Source organism: Mastomys coucha, chromosome X (assembly GCF_008632895.1).
Source record: "Mastomys coucha isolate ucsf_1 chromosome X, UCSF_Mcou_1, whole genome shotgun sequence".
Taxonomy (NCBI): domain Eukaryota; kingdom Metazoa; phylum Chordata; class Mammalia; order Rodentia; family Muridae; genus Mastomys; species Mastomys coucha.
The window spans coordinates 143,475,113-143,483,948 of record NC_045030.1 but is presented as its reverse complement, the minus strand read 5'-3'; the positions used below and the strand labels follow the sequence as shown (position 1 = coordinate 143,483,948).

Sequence of the window (8,836 nt, the reverse complement as noted above, 5' to 3'; positions counted from 1 at the left end):
ATGTTGCAGATGAGTCTGTGCTTAGACACATTACTTTCAAGTGCATGATACTTTTTTTTTCACAACAGATTTTATTGGTTGAGGAGCAGAGTACACAGGCATTCCAATTCTTATCACACATACTAAAAAAGAACCATATATTGTGTTCATGTACCCAACTCTGAAGAGTCACATTGTGTTCATGTACACAAATGAAGAGCACATATTGTTTTTCTTTGAACTTATCCCAGTGATTTTCTAGCCTCAAACTTGGCAAGTTTCCCTATGACCTCTCACAACAACTGATTGCTCATAATCTCAGTTCCACCAATTCACAATTTTATGGCACACACAGAACATACTCAAAAGTTCCATCGTTCACAGCACATTGTCACAACTGTTAGGAAAATGGACTGCTATAACCACTCATGATACTCTTAAGGAAAGCCAAGTTCACTTACTTCCTAGCTTCCTTTGACTCTCATTTTACTGTCCTGTCTAGGGCACAAGTAAGGGAAAGGCTAGACATGGTGGAGCTCAGTGGATTTCATGCAGCTGTCATGAAAACCACAGCTCCCATCTTCAAGGGAATAAGAGATACTTTCTTCTTGTGGGACCTTGGCTCAGGAACAAAGAATTAGTTTACTCCAATGCCAAGTTCCATCATGGAAGCAGTTTTACAGTTTTATTTTTTAAAAATAGTTTTACAGACCAAAGGAAGTCATGAATCAAGGCAAGTTTAAAATACAATTATGGGCAAACCAGAGAGATATGAACAACAAGATGGAGGAGTTATTCATAGGTCTAAGATGCTATCCGATGACATTCTTAGCTCTGGGATTGGCAGAGCTAGTGCTCTGCTAAATTAATAGCGTCTAAGAGGCTTTTATTTATCATAAGATATTAGTTCTAAAAAAAAACTAGCTTCTATGAGGTTTATATTTATTATCACAGTATGGTAGCTTTAAGTTAATAGCATCAACGAGCTTTTTATTTATTATCACGAGATGTTAGTTCTTAAGTTACCAGCTTCCAAAAGATTTTTATTTATTACACAAGGTGTTAGTTCAGATACAGAGTGGGGGGCAGGAAGGCTAAAACTAGCTCGAGATAAAGCAGTTAGCCTCTGAACCTGCACAATTCGAATCTCTCCATAATACTGAAATTTCAGTGGGTCCATCTGCCTTTGCAGACATAAACACAACCACATACAACATCTTTTTAAGAAGTTTCATCACGGAAGTATTTGTTTAAATAAAAGAAACATTGGAGAAGGTATAAAAAAGAAAAAAAAGTGTAGTGCGCCAAAGCATTGCTAGGCCGGACACAGGGATCTCTGCTGCCTGGATGCTCCATTTGGCTTCTCTTCAATACAGTTTCTGGCCAGAGAACAAAGGGACTTAACTCTAGGAAAATAACAAAGGCTGAAATAGCTGGAAGAAATGTCCTCTAGAGTCCTGACCTCAAGGTTGGCTTCTTCATAAAATCCTACGAGAGGAAAAACACTAGTAAACTACACATCCAAAAAAGTCCCGATGCTAAAGCAACTGTCAGTAAGAATTGATTCCGATTCCCAAACTTGGTGCTGCAATGCCTATAATCTCAGCGTTCTGGAGGTGGAGCAATGAGGATGAGGAGTTCAAATCTGGCCTTGGTGAAATACCAAGTTCCGGACCAGCTTCGACTACAGGACACTGTGGCTCAAACACAAGCAAACATACAAGCAAAAAAGAAAGAAAGAAAAAAAAGCAGTATAGATCATTTGTGTACAATACTGTTCAAGAGATACCTTCTTTTGGTAAAGGATGTGATTTTTTTCCCCCTAGTGTTTTTAGGGTACAGGTAAAATCATCCAAAAAGGCTTTATGATTAGAGAGGTAAAGGCTGCAAGGCTGGGCTGAACGGGAAGAGATCTGGCTCAGGGCTCGAATGGCTAGAACATAAGGAGACCAGGGTTGTGTGGCTACAAGTCATAAGCTCGGTCCTTTGGCCTATAATAAAAACTTTGGGAGTTATATCCGGGTAACGCTTAGGGAAGCTGGCAACGACCTCACTCGTATCACTGCGCAAACGCGAAAATTAGCCAATCCCAGACCGCAGTTTACAGCTTCCTTCCGGTGAGGGGGCGGGACTTCGGCTGATTTTCGCTGGGGCGAGGATGGGCGTTCGGGCTTTCATCGCGGATTCTGTTCGCTGTGCTCTCTTAGGCAAGTACGAGTGACTTCGGCGGTTTTCTCCATTCCGCTTACCTTCCGGACTCTTCATTTCTACAACCGTTGACTGAAAAGCAGCAGAAAAAATTTTTTGTTCTGTGAGGGTAAGTCTCAATTTCTGTGGCCGCTAGATGGCAGTGTTAACCGCTGTATCGTAGTTCTGCCCATTCCACCCCGCCCTTTGTGCTTAAAAAAAATAGTCTTTCTAAATTATGCTTTCTCCATCCGGTTCTCTTTTGCTTGATTTTTCTTTTCTTTTCTTTTTTTTCCTTTTTGCTTACCATTTGCTCTTCTAGTAGGCGGTTTTGTCTTTTCCTTCTGTTGGGCTGCTACTTGTGTTTTGGCTTTTCTAAAAGTCATTCTTTAACTTGTCATTACGATTAACATTGTCATTAGGATCTTTATAAACATTCTTGTTCTTTTATTTAACCGTTTGCAGGGGTAATAATGAAAACAGTTCTTGTCCATATTGCTATCATCCAGACTCAATATAGTTTACAATATTTGATTCAGGGTTTTTTTCCCTGTCATCCCTATAGTTATAATTTAAACATACAGAAATGAGTATTTGTGTTATTGTTTTAACAGCTTTAAAAAAAAATGAGATCCCACTGAAACCCCCTGACAGGTAATGATTTGAAAAAGACCCTAGGAACTAGAGAGATGGCTCAGCAGTTAAGGGCTTGTACTGCTCTTGAAGAGGTTCCTTCCTAGGACCCACCTTGGCTCCAGACAGTCGGATGCCTCTGGCCTACCGGAGCACCTGCACCCACATGCACAGGCACAGGCACATGTATGATTACAAAGTGATAAAAATGAATCTTAAAATGAGAAAAAGACTTGAACATTTTTTCCAAATGTGAGAACATCATCTAATAACTGATTTTCCTCCTTATGCCAATGTCAGGTATCATAAAGGATAGCACCTTAGGATTGTACCATACTTGTTTTGCTTCCTCCTTGCTCACCATTATTCTTTCAGCTCAGCATCAGAACAGCTATGTGTTCTCAACATTGGTATTTGTTGAACAAATGACCAAGTGCCTGCTTTCTACAGGGTCCAATTCTTTATCCATATAACACGACTGAGTCAGATCAGGCCTGGTGGTACAGGCGGTAATCTAGCTACTGGGAAGTCAGGTAGGAAGGGATGCAGTTCAAGGCCTGCCTGTGCTATAGGGTGAGTTGAAGGCCAGATGGGACTGTTTAATGAAACTTTATCTTGAAATTAAAAAGAAAAAAAATCAGGAGAGCTGGAGATATTGTTCCATTGGAGCCCAATGCCTAGCATGTTCATCATCCTTCTATGAGATGCAGGAAAGCATTTTACAAAGCAAGTGCGTGATAGACAGTCATGGACTAGGGATATTGGCACATTTTGGTACTCTGGTTGCTCATCTTGGTACCCTTGGTTAATTGTTTCAGTATCTGTGTACCACCATTTCTGTAAACAAGAGTGGCAGCAGAACCTGCTTTAGGGGGCGGTGGCTCACGTAGGCCAACAGCTGGTGTCCTAGTAATGGGGGGTGCTTGCTTACTTCTTACTTTTTACTTTTTTTTTTCTTTTTGAGAAAGTCTCCATTATCCAAGAGTAGTCTTGAACTGGCAATTTAGTCGAGCTAAGGATGACCAGAGTTTCTGGTTCCACATCAAGTGCTGGGATTACAGGTGTAATGTCAGGGGAATATAGAGAAGGAAGGCATATCAGTACATTTTTTTAAAGATAATTTTTCCATAAAGTGAAAAGAATATTATTTTACTGACATACTGTTTCAACGTCTCCATTTTTTTCACAATGCAATTTTTGAAGTAGATTTATTAGGTCCAAACGCCAAACAGTTCATTCGCTCTTGGAAGAGTACTCTTTCTATGAGGATTCTTGTTTACCATGCCTTTCCTATGATTTCTAATAACAAATTATTATAAATATTATAAGCTAATATTTAATGTAAACAATAGCCATCGCCATATGTAATTATATTAAATATTAATTAAATCATTTTAATGTTAAAATATTAAATAATATGCTTATATGTAACTAATAAAATTCAATTTAACATTACTTAATTATTAAATGTAAATATTATCTATTGTTATTATTATTTTAGTACCTTGTATATGCTAGGCAAATGCTCTACCACTGACCTATATAGTCCAGCCTTAATGTTTTTGATTTGTTTGTTTGTTTTTCGAGGCAAGGTTTTTCTAGGTAGCCCAGGCTGTCCTCGAACTCAGAGTTCTGCCTGCCTCTGCCTCCTCAGTGCTGGGCTTAAAGGCGTGCGCCACCACCCTGCTCCCAGCCCTAATTTTTAAAGGTAGTTAGATTATTAATTTTAATAGTTGCAAGTATAGAAATGAGCTAACATCCATTACCTGCATTTCAAATTCTTCTTATTTGAAAGTGAATTATCACAATTTATTAACAAGGCAGACAGCTTTTCACCCCAGTAGGTAAAGTTGACTTAATTTGTTTTACAAATTTAGGTGTTGTCCTTAACACACAGAAGCCATCCAAACATCTGTGGATTGTTCAACTTTTAAAATATGTGCTGCTCAAGTGAGCATTGCATTGCAATGCTTTGGCTTTTTTAAAAATTTTGCAGTTATATTTATCATTTTCAGATGTATGATTATCTTTTTCTATAATCAAATTTATTGATCTTTTGCCCCAGTGCTGGAATAAACTTTAGTGCCCTGATTGTGCAAGGTGAGTGCCCAAGTGCTGAGCTATCCCCTCAGCACTTAGCCCCTGGTTTAGGGACTTAGTCTTGTGTAGAAAGCTGAAGGGGTCCCTCTGATTTACTCTACCCCCTGTTATTTATTTATTTATTTATTTATTTATTTATTTATTTATTTATTTATTTTTTATGTGCATTGGTGTTTTGCCTGCATGTATGTTTGTGTTAGGTTGTCAGATCTCAGAGTTACAGGCAGCTGTGAATTGCCCTGTTTGTGTGGGGAATTGAACCTGGGTCCTCTGGAAGAGCAGCTAGTGTTTTTAACTGCTGAGCCACCTCTCCAACCCCTGTTGCTTATTTTTATCTTTACTCTTCTTTTGAGTTTCTACTTACCCTGCTTAAACTCCCTACTAAAATGCTTTGAAGATATACCAAAAAAACAAAAAGAAAAGGAAGAGAAAAAAAGAAAATCCACAGTACTTTCATAGGAATGCCCACCATTAAGTCCTTCCCCCATTGCTCCCACTTCTCCTCTTGGGGGGTGGGGCTCTCCCAGGAATCAACCCATCCTGGCACTTCAAGTGCAAGGCTAGGCACATCTCCCAGTCAGCCTAGCTAGAAGACATACCCTATGTACAAGCAACAGGTTTTGGGGTAGCCCTGCTCCAGTTGTTGGGGACCCACATGAAGACCAAGCTGCACATCTGTGACATATGTGCAGAGAGGCCTAGGTCCAGCCTGTGTGTGTTCTTTGATTGGTGGTTCAGGCTCTGAGAGCCCCAAGGGTCCAGGCTAGTTGACTCTGTTGGTCTTCCTGTGGAGTTCCTATCCCCTTTGGGGCCCACAATTCTTCCTCCTATTCTTCCCTGAGAGTCCCCAAGCTCCCTCCTCTGTTTGGTTGTGGGTATCTGCATCTGTCACTGCTGGGTGGAGTCTCTCAGAGGACAACCATGCTAGGCTTCTGTCTGCAAGCATAACAGTGTAAAATTAATAGAGTCAGGGATTGGTGCTTGCCCATGGGATGGGTCTCAAGTTGGGCTGATTATTGGTTGGCCATTCCTTCAGTCTCTGTTGCCTCCCCTATACCTGAATTTCTTGTAGACAGGACAAATTTTGGGTTGAAGGTTTTGTGGGTGTGTTGGTGTCTCTATCGATCCACTGGGGTTCCTGCCTGGCTACAGGAGGTGGCCTTTTCAGGTTCCATATCCTCAATGTTGTGAGTAACAGCTAAGGTCACCCCCATTGATTCTTGGGTACCTCCCATATCCCAGGTCTCTGTCTGGACCTGAAGATAGCCCCTCACCTCCTCATCCCCTTCAGCTTCAGAATTCCATTCATTTTCATGGCCATCTAGCCATCACTCCTGACCTTCCCCACACCTGATCCTGAACGCCCCTACCCCCTCTCTCTCCCTTCCAGTTCCCTCCCTCCATCTGCCTCTCATGACTATCTTATGAATATTTTATCCATTCTTCAGTTGAGGAACGTCTAGGTTGTTTCCTGTTTCTGGCTATTACAAATAGAGCTGCTGTGATCAGAGTTGAGCAAGTGTCTTTGTGGAATGTTGGAGCATCTTTTGGGTATGTGCCCAGGAATGGTATAGCTGGGTCCTCAGGTAGAACTATTCCTACATTTCTGAGAAACCACCAAATTGACTTCCAATGTGATTGTACAAGTTTGCACTCTCACCAGCAATGACGAAGTGTTTCCCTTGCTCCACATCCTCGCCAGCATGTGTGAGGATGAGTTTTTGATGTTAACCATTCTGATGTGTGTAAGATGGAACCTCAGGGTCGTTATGATTTGCATTTCCCTGATGACTAAGGACTTTGAACATTTCTTTAAGTGCTTCTTGGTCATTCAAGATTCCTCTGTTGAGAATTCTCTTAGCTTTGTACCCCATTGTTTTTAAGGATTTATTTATTTTATGTGTATGAGTACACTGTAGCTGTCTTCAGATGCACTAGAAGAGGGCGTCAGATCTCATTATAGATGGTTGTGAGCCACCTTGTGGTCGTGGGATCCGAACTCAGGACCTTTGGAAGAACAGTCAGTGCTCTTACCCAATGAGCCATCTCGCCAGCCCCTGTACCCCATTTTAAAATTGTGTTATTTGGGTTATTGGTGTCTTAACTTCTTGAGTTCTTTGTATATATTGGATGTTAGCCTTCTGTCAGATGTAGGATTGGTAAAGATCTTTTCCCAATCTGTTGGTTGCTGTTTTGTCCTATTGACAGCGTCCTTTGCCTTACAGAAGCTTTTCAGTTTCATGAGTTCCTATTTGTCTGATTTGGTTTTTTGAGACAGGGTTTCTCTGTGTAGCCCTGGCTGTCCTGGAACTCACTCTGTAGACCAGGCTGGCCTCGAAGTCAGAAATCTGCCTGCCTCTGCCTCCCAAGTGCTGGGATTAAAGGCGTGCGCCACCACCGCTCGGCCATTTGTCAATTGTTGATCTTAAAGCATAAGTTATTGGTGTTCTGTTCAGGAAAATTTCCCCTGTGCCAATGTGTTTGAGGTTATTTCCCACTTTCTCTTCTATGAGATTTAGTGTGTCCAGTTTTATGTTGAATTCCTTAATGCACTTGGATTTGAGCTTTGTGCAGGGTGATAAATATGGATCTATTTTCATTCTTCATGTAGACATCCAGTTAGACTAGCATCATTTGTTGAAGTTACTTTCTTTTTTTTCCCCCTGTATAGTTTTGGTTTCTTTATCAGAAATCAAGTGTCCATAAGCCTTAGCTGTATGGTGGGTAGTTAGAGTGTGTATTGAAAGACTCTGAGTCTCCTCCATAAGGAATGGGTTCCAAGGCTGGCTTGACTGGTCCAAAGGTGGGCCAGATGTTCCTGGAGATCAGCAATCCCAGCCATCAGCCTACCAGCAACTGCACATGGAAAGATATGTTTTGGTGAGCCCCAAGAAGGAGAGTTGAAGAGACCTCACTAGCTATTTCTGCATAGGCTCAAGGCCTGCTAATTCTTGGATAGATACAGTTGAGTTCTGATGAGGTGAATAAGGAACTTCTTGTTTCCAGGGGCCACAGCAGGGAAAGTTTATATGGTGAGGATCATTTTCTGGGATCACTTGGCAAAATATAAATGCATTTTGTAAAGGTTTTGGCCATTCCACCATTGCCTTGGGCATGTCATTTCCAGTGATCCAAGCTGGAAGCTAGTTTAAAGCAAGCCATTCTTCTGATGCATGTAGGTCAGTTTCTATGACCATTAGGTGGATGTGACCCTGTGTATAGCTTCACCCACCCTTTGTGTCCAGAAAAAAAGGAGGAGTTGAAGTTTTTGCCTGCTGGGATGATGCCATTGATTGCTGCATTCTAGAGGTTCCAGCCTTACAATTCAGGGTCTGTGGACTTAGAATGCTTTACTTTTTAAATTGCTATTTCTCCAGTGGGCTATTTTAGGCATTAGATCTCTTCTTCTCCTCTGAAAGGTCTGATCATTGTTTCCCTTACTTGTCCTGGAACATGTGGATGTTCTTGCAATAATTCAGTTTCATATCAATAATTCAGTTTCATATCAGTCTAGAAACTTCTGTAAAGTGTAATGAAAACTACAGTCTCATTGCCTTGTGCTTTTCATTATTTATATTTTATGGTAATTGCCTTGTAGGTTTTCTCTTCCATAAAGGTACATTTTACATAAGGATATCCATATCTATCTGCCTTGATGCTTTTAACATCTTTTTACAAATACATATCAGCTCAATAACCCCAGCTGTCATCTTAAAGAAGATAAAAAATGGTGTATTCTGGAGCTATTTTGACTGACCATAGCTTGCAAGACAGATTTAGGTTACTCCAAATGCCATGTTCCAACGTGGAAGCAGTTTCATGAATTTTTACAGTTTTAGAGAATAAAATGAGTTTAAGATACATTGGAGGAGCTGGGCAGTGGTGGCGCACGCCTTTAATCCCAGCACTTGGGAGGCAGAGGCAGACGGATTTCTGA

The 8,836-nt window shown here is 40.9% G+C and overlaps 1 protein-coding gene across 1 annotated transcript in view; it reads left to right on the top strand.

Moving 5' to 3' along the window:
* Window positions 1-2,101: 2,101 nt before the first annotated feature.
* The window catches only part of Fam104b (family with sequence similarity 104 member B), a 153,847-nt gene continuing 147,112 nt past the window's right edge, over window positions 2,102-8,836 (top strand). The window contains exon 1 of the transcript XR_004118314.1: window positions 2,102-2,296. The gene's annotated coding sequence lies outside the window, so the exon portion shown is untranslated. The remainder of the gene's footprint in view (window positions 2,297-8,836) is intronic.